Source organism: Lissotriton helveticus, chromosome 5_1, assembly GCF_964261635.1.
Source record: "Lissotriton helveticus chromosome 5_1, aLisHel1.1, whole genome shotgun sequence".
NCBI lineage: Eukaryota > Metazoa > Chordata > Amphibia > Caudata > Salamandridae > Lissotriton > Lissotriton helveticus.
In genome coordinates, this window is record NC_136065.1 from 1784986827 (window position 1) to 1785007230 (window position 20404).

At 44.4% G+C, this 20404-nt stretch overlaps 1 protein-coding gene across 3 annotated transcripts in view; it reads right to left on the reverse strand.

Moving 5' to 3' along the window:
• TANC2 (tetratricopeptide repeat, ankyrin repeat and coiled-coil containing 2) overlaps positions 1–20404 on the reverse strand; it is a 2511073-nt gene that overhangs the window by 1993312 nt on the left and 497357 nt on the right. The window lies entirely within an intron of this gene.

Consider the following 20404-nt stretch of genomic DNA (forward strand, 5'->3'; position numbering starts at 1 on the left):
TGTGTCATCCTTGTGGGTGTATGGTGGAACTGAAATATTGAGGATATGACTCTGGGGGTACATATGTATTTATGGGAAAACATATATTTATTCAACATTGCTTAGTCATACTCATAATTGCTATACATACTGATATTATCAATAAACATAAGTGAGGACTACTTTTGATGATCTGAGAAAAAAATCAAGAAGCTAAATAAAGCAAGAAAAATCTACCCTGTCATTTAACCCCATAGGTGTCATGGTGTTGAGGAATTTAATCCAATAAATCTCACGTTGAAGCAATATTTTATGGTTGTCAACCCCACTTTTAAGGGGTACTTTTTCAATCACCATAATGCGCAGTTGTGAAATGGTGTGTCTCCATTCGAGCCAGTGAACTGCCAGAGGGGAGTTAGTACTCTGAGTCCGTATCCGACTTTTGCGTTCAGTGATTCTCACCTTCAATTTGCGTGCCGTTTTCCCGACATACATTTTACCACAAGGGCACTTGATGCCATATATGATGTTCTAAGAGTTACAATCTGAGTATGTCTGAGACCAATAGTAGCTCCTGTCGTTGGATGAGTAAAAGTGTTCCCAACAGCTATATTGTTGCAATGAATGCAGTTATAACATTTTGAGGTTCCCTTAAACTGTTGTATGTCTCTGTGTTCTCTGGATTGTGATAAAAGTTGTCTCAAATTGGGAGCTCTGGTGTATGCATGAATAGGTGGTTCCTTGAATATATCATGAAAATCTGGTTCATTTGACAGAAGATCCCAACGATTTTGGATGATTTGTTTAATTCTTCCAGATTGTGTTGTGTATCTTGACACAAAGACTATTTTGTCCTGTTTGATGCATTGTTTAGGCGTAAGCAGCTCTCTCCGAGTTAATGCTGATACTCTGTTTACACAGGATTGCAATACAGTTGGCGGATAACCTCTATCTGAAAATTTCTGAAGTTGCTCTTGTTGTTTGATTTGAAATGTATTAGAGTCTGAACAAATCCGTTTGATGCGTATGAGTTGTGAAAATGGAAGGTTGTTAATTAAACTCCTTGGATGGAAACTGGTGTATAATAATGCATTGTTCCGGTACGTGGTTTTAGTGAAGAGCTCCGTTTGTAAATTGTTGCCTTCAGTGGTCTTAATTACTCGTACATCCAAAAATTCCATTGATGTCATATTAATGTTATAGCACAATTTAATTCTGGGATGTGCCAGAATCAGTTGCTCTATCATTTCTTCAAGTGACTCTCTCGAGTTTGTCCATATTAAAAAGATATCATCGATGAATCGACAATATAATTTAATGCTGTTCCACCAGGTCAACTTTGTAATCAAATGATCAAACTCTAATTGTGCCAATAAAAATATTTGCGTATGAGGGCGCCCCCGAAAAACCCATAGATGTCCCGGTTAATTGGGCGTAATACTGATAATTCCACTGAAAATAACTGTTTTGTAAACAGAATTTGAGCAGTTGTATCAATAATACTTTATTGGTTGTTAGTTTTCCAAGTAGCAGAAGCGCCCATTCAACAGCTTCCAAACCATCTTAATGGGGTATTGAGGTGTACAGGGCCACAACATCTATAGTGCACAATAGCCATGATGGATTCATCTGTTGGGCTACTTCCTCAATTTTAGATATGAAATGAGTGGTATCTTTGATGTGTGATCTCCAGTTTTGCACAAATTGTTGAAAAAAATTATCCAGAAATCGTCCAAGGGGATCAAAGATTGACCCGCACCCTGAAACTATAGGTCTGAAAGGTGGATTCAAAAGGTTCTTATGGATTTTTGGAATCATATATAGTCTTGGCCTTCTTGGGTATGATGTAGTCAGATATTGCTGTGTTGGTATGTCAATCCAATCCAGATCCACTGCATTTTGTAATATTTGTGTTAACATTGTTTGTAGTACCTCAGTTGGGTCACCTTCCAATAATAAATAGGTCTTGGTATCTGTTACATGTTGGTTGACACTGTGTGTGTAAAAAGTGGAATCCATGAGAACCATGGCACCTCCTTTGTCAGCTGGTTGAATTGTTAATTACTTGTCATTAGCAATGGATCAAATGATATTTTTATCTATTGTCGTGAGATTGTGTTTTTTCACCGATTTGAAATCCAATGGTTTGATGTCTTTTTTCACCATTATTTCAAAAGTGTCAAGCATCTTATGTGATCCTGGTGGTAGAAATGTACTTTTAGGTTTGAATTTCTTGCCTGTATTGGTTCCCATTGACAGATCAGGTACAATAACGTTTGTGAAAATTTTTTCCAAACGTAATGTTCTCATGAACCGGTAAATACTGGCTTCAAGTTGTAGTTCATTCGGTGTGTTGGTTGGTACGAATGATAGTCCTTTGTTTAATACTCTCAGTTCTTGATGTGTCAGATGTTTAGACGATATATTCACAATTAAACTACATTTCTCCCGCTCCTTAGACTTTTGCCTCCCCTGTCCACTTCTGGTTGTCCTGGTGCTGACTGCGGTAGCGGTGGCGGTGGTAGTCCTTGGTCCTGAACCTGGGATAAAAAAGCAACCGTGCTTGGTGTTGGTATTTGCTCTGATGATGGTCCCGCACTCGGAGTAATTTTTGATGTCACTGTTTGTACCGGGGCTCGTGTGGAAGAAGTATCTTTGTCTGAAACGAGACTTTCTTCAGAGGACTGATTTGTAGGCTTCCTTTGGGTGAATCTGCGTTGGGCTTAGATCTCAGCCCATGTGTAGACTTCGTTGAGTTTATAGTCTATTGTGTCTCGTTTATATTTTCTTAGTTTACCTTCTTTTAGCTCCTTACTGTATTTATCCAGCTTCTGGTTCAAACCCTCTAGATTCATTTGCCAAGTGTTTGACCCAAGTCTAGTTTTCAATTCTCCCTTTAATACATGAATGTAGTCTTCTAATTCATGAATTGTCTTTGAAAGTTCTTCAATTATAAGAAGTATCAAATCTAGAGAACATTTATTTAAAATACTGTACCACTTGTCCATAAATTTAGTGTTGAGGTGAAAACGAAATAACATTGGTTTGATGGGTAGTCTTAAACCTCTGGGAATCCTCTTAGCCTTATGGTACTGCACCAATGTTGACGCATGCATTTTCTGATTCAGTTGTCGTGTCAAATATTCTAGTTGCTTAAGTTGTTGGGATATTGATCCTCCATGGGCATCAATAGATCGTACTTCCTGTATGAGTCCATAAATTTCATTTGCCTGATCAGAAGTATAAGCCAGAGTGTTTGCTCTGTTTTCTGTTATACTCGTTATGCTTTCGAACATCATTTTTAAACTGATTGGTGCAACCTCTGCTAACTAAGTAAATGAACAAACTACTGAGTGTGAGGTGCACTCGGTGGATATATGACGGTACCACGCGTACTTTTACAACGCGTACCGTTACAACGCTACTTTTACCACGCAAGTCGTTACAACGACTTGCGTGGAGGGGCGCTGGATAGTAAATTTTTTTATTTACTATTCCAACTCCAGTCCCCGTGGACTCTAGGGAAAGGAGTTGGATAGTAAATTAATCTATTTACTATCCTGGAGCGCCCCCCAGCGCAAGTCGTTGTATCGACTTGCGTGGTAAAAGTAGCGTGGTAACAGTACCGCGTTGTTAAAAATGCGTGCTAAGCGCTGTATACCGCACTCGGTTAATCCTGCTTAACCTGCTGAAAAAAATTAACAACTGTTGCTGCGACTTACAAGGGCTGTCACCCCTTGCTTGTTATATAGAGTAAACTAAATACAAACCTAGAAGTTTGTTTAAGTCGCGCACTGTTCACATGGTATATTTACCAATGGTGGGGACATTTATATTCTTATTTTAAATCATCACCTTTAGTCTCTCATTCACATTGTTTTGACATTATCATCAGTTTGTGTTGTTTTTTTTGACCAACTGTAGGGTCAACTAGGGGCGTGTCTCATATTGACCTACGATTGATAGGCACTATCCGTTAGGCGTTTACATTTTCGGAGTGATTCTAGACGGTCATCTCGTATTATGGCAGCCTCGCTTTTTTTCTTTTGATAGTGGGGCTGTGAGGTTTTATCATTACGGATATTTAAGTCCATATGTTATGTTAAGTGAGTAATTGTTGCTTTACAATCTCATCGAGACATTATTAATCCTCAGGCTGTGACTTGAGTCCGTTTGACATTTTAAGATGGCCGCCGTTATCGAAGGACGACATTGGGCTTAGTCCGTCATCACTTCAGTTGGTTGGTATCAGGAAACACTTTAAGATCTTCCGGGTTTCTGTGCAGGACGTTAAGGTGTCTAACACCGGTTCATTATTTGACGAACCTCCAACATTTCAAGGTATGTTTTTACGATATGCGGTTGCAGTTCGTGTTAGCTACTTTAAATACCACACAGTTTTTTATTCACGCCGTAGTAATTCGCGGTGTCCTATTCATTTTTTGTCTTTTATGGCAGCACTAATATCTTCCATAGCGGTAAGAATTTTTGTATGGCAATTGCATCGGTCGGTGCATGTATGTGAGGACTAGCAATTGAGTGGCGTTTTTTTATACATTTTTTCTATATTTTACAGCACAACGATATGAGTCTGTCATTGAGGTATGTCATTTGAAAGCGTATCTTTGCCATTTGGTTTTGTCATTTTTACCTGGTTCAACTTATGACGTCTCCCTGAATATTGTCTTTTGCAGAGGAACTTAACTGAATGTATTCATCGTTGATGGTAAGCGAAAGTTTCTACAGGTTGATCGTTGCATTTACTGGTAGCTTATATGATAGGTAGAGCTATTATGTTTGGACTAAGCGACTAATTCTGCTTCTTTTAGAGAAGAGGATTGCTCCCTATGGCACCCCACACTACATATACATAAGGTAGGCTCACAGCTCCATATGAGCTCTAATTCAAATATTTGATTCTTTATTGATCCCCATGGCCACTAACAAGGTAATATGATGTTTGTGTTACAGATCAGCCCCTGATGAAGGAACCATCAGGTTCCGAAATGCATTGGGCAATGTACCTAGAACTATAATGAACATTGATTATAAATTTTGCTTATGCATTGTGAATTGATACATGTATAACAATGAATGATGCACATATTGACAATGTACTGATGTGTATATAACTTGCAAACATGATGTATATATACAATATAACAGTGTGAAATTGAAAATTGTGAATAGTTTGTTTACAACCATTGGTAAATATACCATGTGAACAGTGCGCGACTTAAACAAACTTCTAGGTTTGTATTTAGTTCACTGAAATCATTACACAGCACCTTGGCTTCGTGGGCCCTCAGGTATGCTCACTTTATGGTCCTTGGGGACTTTAATACCCATTTGGACAGCCCTTCTGATCCAGCAGCCCCCCTACTCCTAGACACCAAGTGCTCCTTTACACTCAAGCAACAGGCCTTTGGCTCAACCCATCAAGCAGGCCATACACTACAACAGACATTCGTCAAAGTAAGCCTGGAGGTATCCGAGTCAAACCCCCTGGTATGGTCTGATCACCACCTCATCCCTTTCACATGGCTGCAAGCATCTAAGTGGCCCTCCCTTAGGAAAAATACCCAGGCCTTTTTGCGGGCCTGTCACAAAATCAAGCAAAGTGATCTAACTCAAGCACTAGTAGCGAACACGCCAGTCCTGTCTGGCTCTCTCGAAGAGGCTGCTTCATGCTTTTATATCTGGATTCAAGAGACCATTAATGAATTAGCCCCTATCTTGGCACGCCATTCTCCCAGGTCCAAACTATCAGATCCGCTGGCTTAATGATGACCTTCGAAAGTGCAAAAAACAATTTAAACCCTTTGAAAGGAAATGAAGGCTAACTTTAATCTAAAGGACAAATCGACCTATAAGCTAGCATTAAAGAACTATCACGCAAAGGTGCATCTAGCCAAAGAAGTCTTCTTTGGAAGGAAGATCGATGAAGCCGGTAATAAATCTAAGGAGATCTTTAAAATTGTGAAATCTTATCTCAGACCGGATGTCATTTCTAGAGACTGCCAACCGTCGTCAGAATGGTACGAGGAGGTGGTACTATTCTTTCATGACAATATCACCACCATTCAGACAGATCTTCTTAAAATCATGCAACCTGACTCTACCGTATCTGAGCTAACTAAAGCTCCTACCTCTATAACGGGAAGCTCCACTTTGGCTTTGGCCAGGTTCTGCCCTATATCACTTGAGGTGTCTTAGTCAGCTGTTAAGAGCCTGTTGCCAAGTTCTCCTTATTACCCATGCTCCACAGATATGCGGACTAAAATAGCTCAGGTCATCAATCCTACTGTTAACAGAATATTAAAACACCTCCGTATCATCGGGCAAGGTTCCAGCACACTGGAAAAGGGCAAAAGTGCCGGCAAGCTACAGACCTATCTTCCGCCTTCCTGCTTTTTCCAAAACATTGGAAAAATTGGTTAATAGACAATTTTTGCAATACATTGAGGAGAACAAGCTTTTACATTCTAGTCACTCAGGCTTTAGGCCACATTTCAATACAGAAACAGCGGTCTTGGAACATGGGAGGCAAGACCATATTGATTATGCTGATTTGTCTGCGGCCTTTGATACCGTTCCACATCTAAGGCTGCTCAAGCGTCTTCAGGCAATAGGGATAGAACACCTCCCTGAAGTGGCTATCCTCTTTTTTGGACAACAGAAGCCAAGAAGTCTGGATTCCTCCTTTTTCGTCCAAAGTCCACACATTGACGGTAGGCATTCCTCAGGGCTCAGCGTTGAGCCCAACCCTGTTTAATATCTATCTTACACTATTAACAGCACTGGCATGGTCATGGGCCGTGAAAGTAATCTCTTATGCAGATGATACCCAGCTTATCTTCTCCTGTGAAAAAGGAAAGGAGGTAGAAGGGGAGCCCATCACAAACTGCCTCTCCAATGTGTTGCAGTGGCTTGCTAGGAGTCAATTAAAATGGAACCAAGATCATGATCTTCGGTTTATCTTCCCTTAACCTTTGGAGATCTTGTTGCCGAAGGAGGCCCCTCTTCTGGGCCCCCAACAGAGTTCTGTAAGGAGCCTAGGTATTACATTTGACAATGCCTTCTCCTTTCAACCACAGATTCAGGCTCTGATTAGCGCTTGCTTTGGAACGCCTAAGATGCTAAAAAAATGTCTGCCCCTAATGTCTGAATCGGGTAGAAAAAGCTTATCCAAGCGCCAATTACCTCGTGACTGGACTATGGTAATGCCCTTTATCTTTGCCTCTCAGAATACCTTCTGCGCAGACTTCAGGTGGTTCAGATCTCGGCCGATCGGCTGTTGCTCAACCTTCTCCCTAGAACACACGACCGCTCACTTGGTGGCTCTATTTACTCAAAGTGAGAACAAGAATACAATTTTAGGCCATAGTTCTAATGCATAAAGCCCTTCAAGGCCCAGGGGGGGCTATCTGAAAGAGAGGATTCAGGATAACATTTCTGCTCGCACTGTGTGCTCCTCTTCTGAACTTCTGGCTAAAGTACAGCGCATTTGCCACCTCAGAACAGGGGGCAGATCTTTCTCCTATCTAGAATAGCTTGGATTTTTACACAATTTGTATAAGTCTCATACGTAGGTGCCATCTCGCCTTTAGCGCCGAGACACTCTTCTGAGTAGCTGTGTTCGGTATAAATCTTCATAACATAAATCATTACTTTAAGGATGTGGGAAGGTTACGTTTGAAAAGTAACACAAAGTTGCAGGATGAAATGCACAGGGTTTAAAGGCTTCTACAGTTGTTTAGTATATTCCTTTTTGCATGCCTTCATTTGGTGCTTTAGCATAATGGCTAAAGATACAGCTATTCTCCCTTTTCCCTACATTCTTGCATAGTGGGCTTGGTAAAAATGCCAAAAGAAATGTCTATTTGAGTAGAAAAATAGAAACGCTTAGAAATTAAGAGATCTGATAAGTAGTACATTAACCCTTTGCTTGTCGTGGCTTTGACATGAAGGTGAGAGTCAGCAGCAGAGGGGACTCTCTCTGAGCAAGAAAGGCAAAATCTAGGAAAACATTTATATAAATAATTTAAATTGTGCCGAAACCTTTGCCAACCACCTCATCCTTAGTTTAATAACTGATTCTGATGTTGGGTCATTAGTTGATGGGTAAGCCATGGGTCGATTTCAACAAATCTTTAACCTTGTTCATGAGTCTGCACAATGTATTTTTTGTGTCAACAAAATGTGCAAAGCTTCACCAATTTCAGTGGTATAATTTTCCATGCAGAAAATAGATCACTGAAGACATCATCGTTACTTTATGGTCAGATTGGATACACAACAATCCATCAACACATAAAATAAAATGTCAATTTTACAACCATAAAATACAATAAATTAAAAGGTAAAATCAATAAAACATTAAATAGTTAATCTATTAGTTACACAATCTGGTATAAATAATAACTGTAATACAATCCACATTTTTAATTTCAGAGCTTTCATTCTCAGATACCAGGCAGTAGCAAACATTTTGAAATTTCAAACACCACGCTGGGTCTGCTATCCAACTAAAATTCTTAAAACTTCCTTTAATGTCTGAAATCCATCAACAGACACAGGGGTTTGACATATTTCAGTCTAGGTCTGTTATACGATTTACAAAAAAACAGAAAGGTATGCCTTGGTCTCTCAAATTGGTTACAAACTAGACATAACTTGCCATTTGATCTGGCAGTCTTCCACTAGCTCATAAAGAATGCTATGGGGAGAATGCCCAGCAGAAGCTTTATAAAAACGGTTCTGACTAAAGGTGGTTGAATATAGACCAGAAAGCTTTTCGTAAAAAAAGCGGCACAACCAACGCGTTTCGTTCCCTCAGTGCCACGGGAACTTCGTCAGGGCTTATGTAAAGGAAGGTATTAGAAGAATAATAATCTTCACCAAGATAAGTCCACCGCATTCGACTTTTCCCAGCTAACCACCTCCAAATCTCGTGGCTAATCACAATAAGCAAAATGACGATGTTGCTAAGAAGAATAACATCTATTGGAATTCAGTGGTCACTATCAGTCCATGTGTGATGTCCTCCTATTTCTTTATTTTAAGTCAAGTTCGCTGTAGGGATTTAGGACCGCAATGTCAGTATTTTCAAAATGACTGAAACGGAGTCCAATGCCAGACTTCATCTCCAATATGATGTATTAAATGGTCATCAGAAATCACTCCCCGGGTTAAACCTCCAATCAGTATCTACAGCAACAACGTTGATTCAGTGTAACAAAAATAAAAGTCACTCGTCTTTATAGTGACCGACCAATTCCACCATGTTAATCGAGCGTAATAGGACCAGCAAAATCGAGCGGAGCCTGTGATACACCAGGCATGCCATCCACGATAAGGATGAGAGAATAGCCGACGCTGGCTAAGTGGTCGAGTGATATGTTATATTGTTGTACGTAAACGGAACTATATAGTGGGCTACTCCCTCCCCGTAACCGTCCTAAGAACTACTGGGCGCTGTACTTGGAGAGGAGATCTGCGCAGGGCGCTGACGGCCAGAGCGAAACACACGCAGATAATGCATAGGGGGTAAACGGGAGGACTCATCGCAACACACTGGTGGGGTGTCACTGGTGTAGCGGTCATGACTGGGACTGACGATTCTGGGTGCGGAATGGGAGTGGGAAGTGTGACAATGGCCTGTGAAGAGAGAGTTCAATACGAATATGTCAACACTGGTGCCTATGTGGAGGATTACATTTTGGTCCTTTCTCAATGTACTCATGCTGAAGCCTCATTGGTTCATTATTGTAATGTACGTGCCGGCTTTGTGTCCCTTTATTGTATGTTTTTTGAAATGCCAATAAAAATATATTTAAAAAAAAACATGTTTCATCATTGGCCGTGCGTTTTTTACTAGAAACAATTCTAGTGGTGGACGGGCTCCCCGTTGTAACAAGGAGTGCTTTCAGTAGGTGGGAGGGCGATGCATGGACCTATTATCCCTCCATCTGAAACAGTTGACATGTTTCAGCCGGTGTAATCGCCCTGCAATGGGGTCCCTGGATTTCTTCAGGATCTAGAACCTAAATTTCCTAACTCCTATACTAAAATCATATCAATTCATCCATCAACAAGCACACTATACCTATTAGTACTATCAGTGCCTAATGGGGGCCCCATGGAGTACTTTGCGGAAAACTCTTGTGGTGACACTTTCGACAAAGGCATTTTCCCAGATGGAATACCTAAGTACTTGCCCCAAACACACCGAAGTATGCAGGCTGAATGCTTTGAAATTGGTATTCTGAGCATTTATCTCCATCTACTACTAAAGAGTGAAAACGTCTGGAGTAGCCAACCACTACAGGAGAATCATTCTCACAGTTAAGAAATCGCCACTGCCATTCATAGTGAACAGGAAAAGGGAGGGTGACTATGCATTTCTGGAGGGCTCCTCTTTTAAGATTAATTATTTCTGTTAGTTCGCCAGTCGGGCACCATCAGCTCTGGGCGAAATTATTTGCAAGCAACCACCTGATTAGATATAGCATACCTACTGGTACTCCTTGCTCACGTAAAACATGCCACAGGTTTTCCCTTGGAATCATATCAGATGCTGCTGGAAGATTCACACATTTAATACAAATGTTGCCACCACTAATATTGATCACCTTCCATTTAATTAGAAGGAAGTGAAAACCCTGGTTGACTGTACCAGTTCTAGGTATAGACCTGCCCTGAAATTGACTTAAAATGTCAACAAATCAAGAAACTTTATTCTGTCTAAATATTAGACCATAAAAGTACAATAAAATACAATGCCGACATATCGCATTAGTTAAGGCCAAATGTGCAGTTAAAATTGAGGCAAATAAAAACAATGTAATGCAGGACCACTCCCAAAATCAGCATATTATATAAACAAGAAATGCAATTACTGATTGATTGATAGCTTTATTTCGATATGCAGGTATCATAAAAGCATTACAAGAGTATATAAAACAGCACATCGTGAAAAAGACTGTTAAAGTTAAAAAACAGGTCAAGTAAAAGAGTTCGATTAATACATCAAATAAATTAATTAAAAGTGAATTAAATTGAAATTGACAGTCTTTTTAAGCGGATCAACCATGCCCATTTTAGAAATTTGGAGACGCCACAGACTATGGGGGAAGAAGTGTCAGTTAATAAAATCCGTAAAGCCACCATATGCTGGCGAGTTCCCAATTGTCTACAAAGGGGTTTGAGCCAGCGTCTTCTTGGACGGGAGTAGTCAGGGCACTCAAAGAAGAAATGTGCTAAAGTTTCGGACCTAGATGGACAAAGAGCACAATGTGGCGATACCTGCGCAGGCTTGTTCCATCTTGAGAGCAGGTCTCCTAAGGGTAAGGTACCCACTCTAAGTTTGATGTAAAGTGCCCGATCAACAGGTATTGTAATCAAGTCCAGATAGGGCTCAAAGGCAACGACGTCCTTGATTTTCAAATAGGCTGCGGTAGAGTTGCAGTAACGCGGATTACTGATGAGCTGGGCAGATACCCACTCCCAATAAAGTTTTTTAGGGTTGCCTTTGGCGGGGCAGATTTTGTAGTCCAACAAGACCCCAAACCCATGTCCCCCAAAAGGTTTTTGATGTCCCTTAGCCACTTGATCTTATGCCAGCCGCTCGTTCCCATCACCTCTGACAGCCCGTCCGCATAGGTTTTCAGTTCGGGGACCCTCCAAAGGCGAGCCCATAAGAGGAGGGGCCGGAGGCAAGCCTGATCCTTAATTGCTTTACATCCTTTACAAATGCAATTACAAGTTTGCAAGGTCAAAAGGTACAAATACAAATTTACAACTCGCTTGCATGGAACAAAATGCTATAAGCCAACAAACTGAGCAAGAACAAAAGGGGAAGAATGACCTCTCTCAATAATGATCCGCTATGAACCCCTATTAGAACAGGGGTCGAAAGATGCACCTCCACAATATACCTTCAGTCAACACAAAGCCTGCTAAGAAGAAAAACCTGTGTATAAAATACTGTACAATTAATGATTAATAGAACGTATTAAAAGTGCGTAACCAGATTTTAATTTGGACAAGGACTAATGTCTGCAACCCCCTGGAGACTTAGGTGGATCGCTGGCACCGAACACAAACATAACAAGCATTTGCAATGCAATAGGTCTCGCAGTTGCAAGTGTTTAAGCTATTGGCATTGTTAATGACAATGCCATTTATTTAGGTTACAAAAAAAAATACATAAATAAAAGGCATTGTCATGCTAATAGCTTAAACTCTTGCAAATGTGAGACCTAGTGCATTGCAAATGCTTGTTACTAATTAGGATGATTAGTCATAGTCTAATAAGCATATCACAGAGGAACTGAATCACAAACAAAAATACGTTTCAAGCTGCACGCCATATGAAATAAAGCTGTGCTGCGAGCCACAAATAAGAAAAATAGGGGCGGACGAACTTCATACTAATAATGGGCTGAAAGTAACTAAGTATGTTTGAGCAAAAATGATTATTAAATATAAATAAAAAAATAATGTATATGTATACACAACTCTTCCACTTGCGTATTTAGTTTAACCATGTTCTGACCTGCGCCCTGTGGAGGATCACAGATCCTTGCTCGTCCTCCCCTCCCTCGTCCATGGTCGGGCTGCAATCCTGAAGGTGATGAAGGCCGGTCTTAGGCAGCTGCCAGAGCAAGGACTGCAACTTGAGGAGTAGTGCTGTGTGTGCTGCAGAGGCAGGGGGACAGTTTAACGAAGGCTGAGAGCAGCCTAAATATGAAAAATAAAAACGCAAACACCTAGAAGCGGACACTGCACCCGGTAAAAAAAAAAATAATAATGAAGCCACACGCAGAGCATGGATGAGAAATGCAGGGGAATGCAACATGGAAGACGAGCCCGCCTTGTCTTTAATTAACAGCGTCAGCTTCACAAACCATGAAGCATGACATCTGAGCGGGGGGGGGAGGAAGAGGGCAAGGAATCGAGCATGTTTACAAGTTATAGCGTGACAAACCATGAAGCGCAACATCTGTACAGAGGGGGGAGAGGGCAAGGAACAGAGCATATTTACAAGATTTAGCATAACGTCCATAAGGGGGCGCTGCACTGAGTTATTAAAATAAGTTTTGGCAAGCTGCGCATACCCACCCAGCTACCAAAGTTACTAATTGAAGGGAAAAAAAGTTCAAGCTCGAGCGTGAGGCAAGGACACAACGCACGCATAACGAGCAACAGACGACAGGTGGGAAGGGAGACAGGGCGTGCACCGATCCCACTTCTAAAGAAGCCCGACAGAAAACCAACGACAATAGATCTCGTAAACGAGCAGCGCATGCGCTGCAACGCTAGGCGATACCTAAAAACTACTAACTGCCATCTAACAAGGACAGATATCCTACGAGATGCAGGAACAACAAAAGTGCGGATAGTGCTGTGCAATAAGTAGCAAGGATTTAAGGAGACAAGATTAGTACTGTTTAAAAAAAGACAATAAAAACGACAAGGGCTCTCGGAATCAAAACCTGGTAGGACAGTAAACTACAAAATTGCTAATTTAGAGTCGAAGTTCAATTTCTCCTCAACCAGAGGCACATCGACCTATCAGTTAATTCAAACAATGTGACCTCTGAGCCTCCTTTGAGGGTCTACTATGAGATAACATCCATTAATGTAATCAGGCTCGAGGGTACTCCTGGTCTTCAGTACAAGCCTAAGGAAAGTATAAACAGTCTCTATAATTTCATCGGTAGCTAGGCGTTGGAAAAAATGGAGTGCCTGTTTGCAATTTCTGCTAGAAAATTTGTTGAGAAGAGGTTTCACTGTGCAAGTCCTAGGTTTAGAATAAAATCTACATAGAAATATTGTGCGAAAAGTGCTTTGTGTGGACATCTGGTCACAGGGGCATGGTGCCAGAATGTGCTCCCAATTTTTACAATGAGGAAAAGCAACTAGCCTATGAAACACGTTTAATCGAAACCTCCATAGAACCAAGTTCTGGTGAGGCTGAGAATTAAGTAGCAGAAATAGTTGAGGGCCATCAGCAGAGGCCAGCGAGATATAAGAAACCACAGATGACAAAATTTGAACTTTATCCCTCCTTTCTGTTCCATAAAGTGATTAAAATAAGCCTTTCAATGAACTTTTACTCATGGGGGATAAAATTGTGGAATTTTCAAACATATCAGGTCTGGACATGGCCAATGCTATGTCCCTAACTGCCCTCAGCCAAGGAATTTCGAGGCCTCGGTCCAGAGTAAGGCAATCATCAATAATCTGTTTAGAGCCTGTGTTTCATTACTCCAGACGCAGTGCCACAACATGTGTGGGCAGGTCCGAATTCCAGAAGTAATATACCTAGCTCCTTAAGGCAACTAACAGAAGCAGTACATTGGGGGAGTGAGAGTATATGGCGAGCAAACCTATTTTCAGTGACCTGAAGTGCAGTTACATTGTTAATACCCAAAATCCCAGACCCATAGGCCGCAACACTTTGGCATTTGGCCTGGTAAATTGTTAGCATGTGGTGAACAGATCTTCTACCAACTTTTGCGGCAAAAGCAAAGAGGGAGTTAATACTTCTAGCAAAATGATTATAACTGAAAGGGCTCATTTTCTGAATGGGGTGGAATACAAATAAAATCTAGGTTTGTCAATCCATTTGTAACTACAGGTCATAACAAAGGTTTTACTTATGTAAACTTTGAGGTCTAGCCCTTCCATGAATACTGAGAAATGATCTAATAAGAGCTGTAGTGCACTAAGGATTAGACCCATAAAGACAGCATCGCTCACATACATGAAAGCTGGTATAGGATGGTGTCCAGTCTAGGACATGTCCCCACACAGACACCAACTCCTTCTACAGCTGGTTGATATAAAGGGTGAAAAAGAAGGGGGCATGTACGCAGCCTTGCCTGACCCCTACGGACACCAAACGACTGAGCATTCACTTCCCAGACCAAACCTGACTTAAGAGCTGGAACCGGAATACATTTCACTGATGGGATTAATAATGGCTCGGTCCACACTGTGGTCTTCCATAATCCACCACAGTTTGCTATGGGAAACATTATGCCGCTCGAAGTTGTCGAGGAGCTGCAAGGAGTGTTTGCCCCTTACCTGTCCCAAGAGCTGCTGGATTTTCGTGGGCTGAGAACTCATTGGAGCTGCAGCGGGACTGCGAGTCCCAGGTTTCAAAGCGGCGTGCTGAACAGCCGCACCTGGTGACTCTTCCTGTTTTGCCGCGCCCCCCACCCTGGGCGCTTAAGACTGAGACTCGCGCCCCCGCTTCGCGGGAGCCGCTCGAAGTTGTCGAGGAGCTGCAAGGAGTGTTTGCCCCCTACCTGTCCCAAGAGCTGCTGGATTTTTGTGGGCGGAGAACTCATCGGCGCTGCAGCGGGACTGCGAGTCCCAGGTTTCAAAGCGGCGTTCTGAACAGCCGCACCTGGTGACTCTTCCCGTTTGGCCGCGCCCCCCACCCTGGGCGCTTAAGACTGCGACTCGCGGCCCCCGCTTCGCGGGAGCCGCTCGAAGTTGTCGAGGAGCTGCAAGGAGTGTTTGCCCCCTACCTGTCCCAAGAGCTGCTGGATTTTCGTGGGAGGAGAACTCATCGGCGCGGCAGCGGGACTGCGAGTCCCAGGTTTCAAAGCGGCGTGCTGAACAGCCGCACCTGGTGACTCTTCCCGTTTGGCCACGCCCCCGAAGGCAATAGATTACAAAAACACGCCCTAGCTCGCGCGCGGGCGGGCGCCGGGCTAAGCCCGGGCAAAGGGCGGGCCGTTTGAGGCCGTTAGAGGACGGTAGAGACCAGACCGGGCAATCCCCCTAACGTTTTGTTTCCTCTGTCTCCGTTACTTGCAGTCTATTAGCAAGAAGCCCGGACTTACCACAATGGCCACCAGAGAAACAAGAAGTAAGGCTGCTTGTATGGTCACAGGTACTTTGGACAATTTTCTTGTCAAGGCTAATACAGTGGTAAATAAGGGGCTTACAGTGTTGGAAAAGCAAATTGGCGAAGGTATTGAAAGTTTGCATCTGGCTTCACCGGGGTCATTGTCTAATGTCACATCACCACCGTTTCTCGATGCTACACATCTATCACTTATGGATAGCATTGGCCAAACCATAGAGTCTGTCCTACAACAGCTAAGGACACCATCTAACTCTCACAAGGACAGTGACAGAGACTCAGTACACATCATTGATGAGGTGGAATCCCCCCCCCTCTGCAGAGTTAGTACCATCTAGGGTCGGTCCTAATTTAATAGAATTTATAGGTCAAAGAGAAGATGCTGCCCCGAAAAGAAAAAGATCTAGTAAGCCCAAAGGTGCTAAAAGGGCAAAAGTTGTCTCTAACACAAACAGGAACACTTTTGGAGACAGCTTGGATGCCCCTGGAGTATCTACCATGAGGAATGCCACGGAAACGACGAGCCCCCCACTCCCTACCTTTAATTCTTTACCAACTCACACTGGTTCGTTTATTTTTGGAGGGCCTCCTTCTAACACTTCCGAGCATATCATCTGCGCATGCGCGAGCGGCCGCGCATGCGCATTTCTCACGAGAAATGCGCATGCGCGGTCGCCCGCGCATGCGCATTAGATACACAAGACGGAAGCCATGAAGATAGCGAGCCCCGGGGACGCGGCGGGCAGCGGCGGGCAAGGTAAGTGCCTTTTAATTCTTTTACACTTTTAATTTAAAGTATTTAGGGAGGGCGGGAGGGAGGCCTGCGGTGCGTAGTGGGGCTACGCGGAGTGCGGAGGTGGGCGTAGTTTCTCACCCACTTCACGTAGCTCCACGAAGCCCCACTACGCCCACTACGCCCAGGGTTAATCAAGACACCCCTGAATTTGCTAATGCTCTGGCTTCTGATGCCTTACCCAATTCCATAGTCGGACTTGAATCTGCTAATATTGAGGCCCCTGATGCCCTACCCAATCCTGTAGGTGGTTAGAATTTACCCTGGGCGAGGTAGACAGTGCAATAGAGAGACTGGCGTAGGGGAAGGCCCCGGGACTTGATAGATTGCCTGGCGATCTCTTTAGACAACATCCAGAGATTTGGGGCCCGTACCTCCTTATTCTTTTTTTTTTTATTTTTTTTTATTTTTTTTTAAAACCTTTATTGTACAGAAGGCGCTCACAGATACGGGCCTACAACCCATCGGGCCGGCCACCACAATAAAGAGACATACGAGGCAAGACAGGAGTAAAAACAGGATTCCTAAATAACGCATATGAAAGCAAAGGTAACAAGTCTTCGAGCCGCCATCGCGGACAGGATAAGAATAGGTTAATTTTATAATGGAAGAAAGGGGTTCGCAGGATAATGACAGTCTGTAAAGTCCAGAGGGCCGCGGTGGGCCGTGAGCAAGCCGAAATTTCGAGTACAGGAAAAGACCAAAAGAACAGTCACATTTTGGCAAAGGCAGAACGTGAGTCCCACATCAATAACAATCACAATCGCTGCTCAACGCCCTCCCACCACTACCATGGCACATAATAGGAAAGGAGCGAAAAATACGCTTACACAACTAAAAGCCCTCCGTTACAACAACCCAGGAAAGGAAAAGAAAAATGGGGGGGGAAAATAGGGAAGGAAAAGGACATCGAAAAAAGGAGGGAGAAAAAGTGAGGGCGCAGCGTCAGTGCACGCCCCCCACGGCTAACAGGCACCCAATACGAATTCGGCACTAGGAACTAGTGGCAACAGGCGAAATGAATGCGTAGTAAACCGTGACAGCAAACTTACCAAAAGGGCCATGCCAGCACAAACACCCCGGGGGGCGACGTGCCGACACCGCGCCACGAAATAAGGGGACACATAAGAGCCATAGAACCAAAAAAAAGGAACAAGGGAAGATACAAAAAACAGACCCCCCCACCACCCCGCACAGCCCACCCTGCACCCCTGCAGAAGGCTATGGCCTACCCCCCAGCAGCGTGCCTGTCGCCCTAATTAGAACCCGAAATATAGAAGAATATGGAAAGAAAGAATCACGTAGATAGAAAGGGGGGAAGGGAAGGGAAAACAAGGAAAAACAGCGGGAGAGGAGCCACACAATCAAAACCCTGTCAGCTCCCACCCCCCCGCCCGAAAATACTCAGAGCCCACGGGAAGACATTAACTATACGGATAAGCTCCAGGAACGTGAAGAAGTATCAAATATAATCATACAAATATAAACGGATCGCCCAACCATACCACAAAATAACAGTCCACAGAGGCAAGATCAGCTCAACCCTGTCCTCGTTTTTCGCAAACTGTAATAGTCCAACGAACCAGGAACCAGATCACATGGAGCCGGAGGTGAAGAACAGGGAGTCAAATCAAAAAACCACTCAAATCAAAGCGATCGCGATCCGGATGATCCGGACAAATTAGTAACCACCTCAGGCAAAGCAGGAACAGTTCCGACGAGAACTCGGAGGAAGCCGGACCAGCGGCACAGTCACAGGATCTTCGTTTGGTCATGTGAGGCAAAGGAGGAAAAGGAGACCCATCGAGTACGGTCCAGATGGGATCCGGCCGGGGAACCACCTGGGGGGGTCCGACCGGTCCAACCAAGGGACCTCTCTCCAGGATAGCGACAGGTGCGGTCATGGGTGCCCCCCAGGAGCGCAGGGCGGCGAGGATGTCGCCAAGTGTAGGAGCACCTTTGCAGTATTCAGAAGGCGTGCCGTGCGGCGGACCCGCATCTCCAGTCCCAGCAAGGCCGAGAGTCATGGGGCCGGCCACCATCTTAAAAGCTCGGCGGGGCCGCTGCAGACACAGATCCCGGCCCGGATACCAGCGGGGCAAAACAGGATAGCGGGAGCCACCAGCGGAGGTGCCACCAGGGCAGAAAGGGGGGTCACCAGAAGAAGGCGATGCGCCGGCACCCCACACGCCGCCGGCACCGTTCTCCGAGCCCGGGCGGAGGAACTCAAAATGGCCGGGCCGGAGAACAAAGGGGGACCGAGCCAGATGTACGGTGAACCCCGTCCATAGAAGGCAGCGCCCCAACACCAGGCCGCAGGATCGCCGGACCAGCCCCGGGGGGCCGCAAGCGGTCTTTTAGCACATCGGCCGCTCCGACCGTCTCCACACCACCACCAAGGGCCGGCGACCGCACCCCGCCCAGCCCGGGCGCCGCCAAGGAGTGCCGGGCCCGGCCGCTCCGGAGGCCCAGAAACAGACGGGGGCGTAACTCAGGATCCGTAACACCCAGGAGCCACCGGAGCAAACGGTAAGTGTCCGTGAGTTATCGTCGTTCCACTGCAAATCGTAGAATACTTCCCGGGGCAGGATAAAGTACAGGATAGTTGTTGTAGACAGGAGAGTGAACGGAGCCGAGCTAAAACGCGGCCATCTCGGACGCGAGCTTGGCTCCTCCCCCCTCCTTATTCTTTTTAATTCCATCGTGAGAGGTATGGAGATCCCCTGTACTTTGCTGGGGGCAGAGATAGAACCTATTTTTAAAAAGGGCTCTCCTCTGCTCCCAGCCAACTACAGGCCGATCAGTCTTATAGATGTCCCCCAAAAATTATTTTCTCGCCTCATCCTGGACCACCTTTCAGACTGGATGGAGGAAAATGATATTCTGAGTCCTCTCCAGGCGGGCTTCAGGAAAAACACGTCCACCATGGATCAGATTTTCCGCCTCGTTCTCCTCTATTGGAAATCTGTGAGGATCGAGGGGGGGAGGCTGTACATGGTGTTCGTGGACCTGAGGTCCGCCTTTGACTTGGTCCCCCGCAATAGATTATGGGAAGTCCTAAGGGAGCTGGGTGTTCCTAATCATTTACTACACGCCATAATCAGGCTCCATGACAGCAATTTTGCTCAGGTTAGGTGCGGGAGGGAAGGAACGTTGTCACGTAGGTTTCCAGTCCTTAGAGGGGTAAGACAGGGCTGCGTTCTGGTGCCAACCCTGTTCTGCCTCTTCGTGAACAGTGTCATATCCCATCTCGACAACGTTAAGGACAATGACGCTCCCCTGTTGGCAGGCAGGACGGTCCCGGCTATTATGTTTGCCGATGATACCCTCCTTCTTTCAAAATCCCCCATGGGGATCCAACGAATATTAGATGGGTTTGGCCTCTTCTGCAGACAACATGGTCTAGAGATCAACACAGAGAAGACCAAATTCATGATATTCAATCCCTCCTCTAAAACCAGACCTAACCCAACACTGGGTTCAGCAAGACTGGAAAGGGTAAAAACATTCCAGTATCTGGGCGTTACCCTACATGAGAACTTATCCTGGGAGCCCCAGATAGCTAGATCTCGGCTAAAGCTGTCTCAAATGTCGGGGGCTATTTTGAAGGTTGCAAACACCTCCACCTTCAAACCTATTAGCCCGGCAGTAGAGATGTACAAAACCCAAGCCAAAGCGGCCGCATCTTATGGTAGTGAGCTATGGGGGTATAAAGCTGGAACAGAACTTGTCAGAGTAGACGTCTC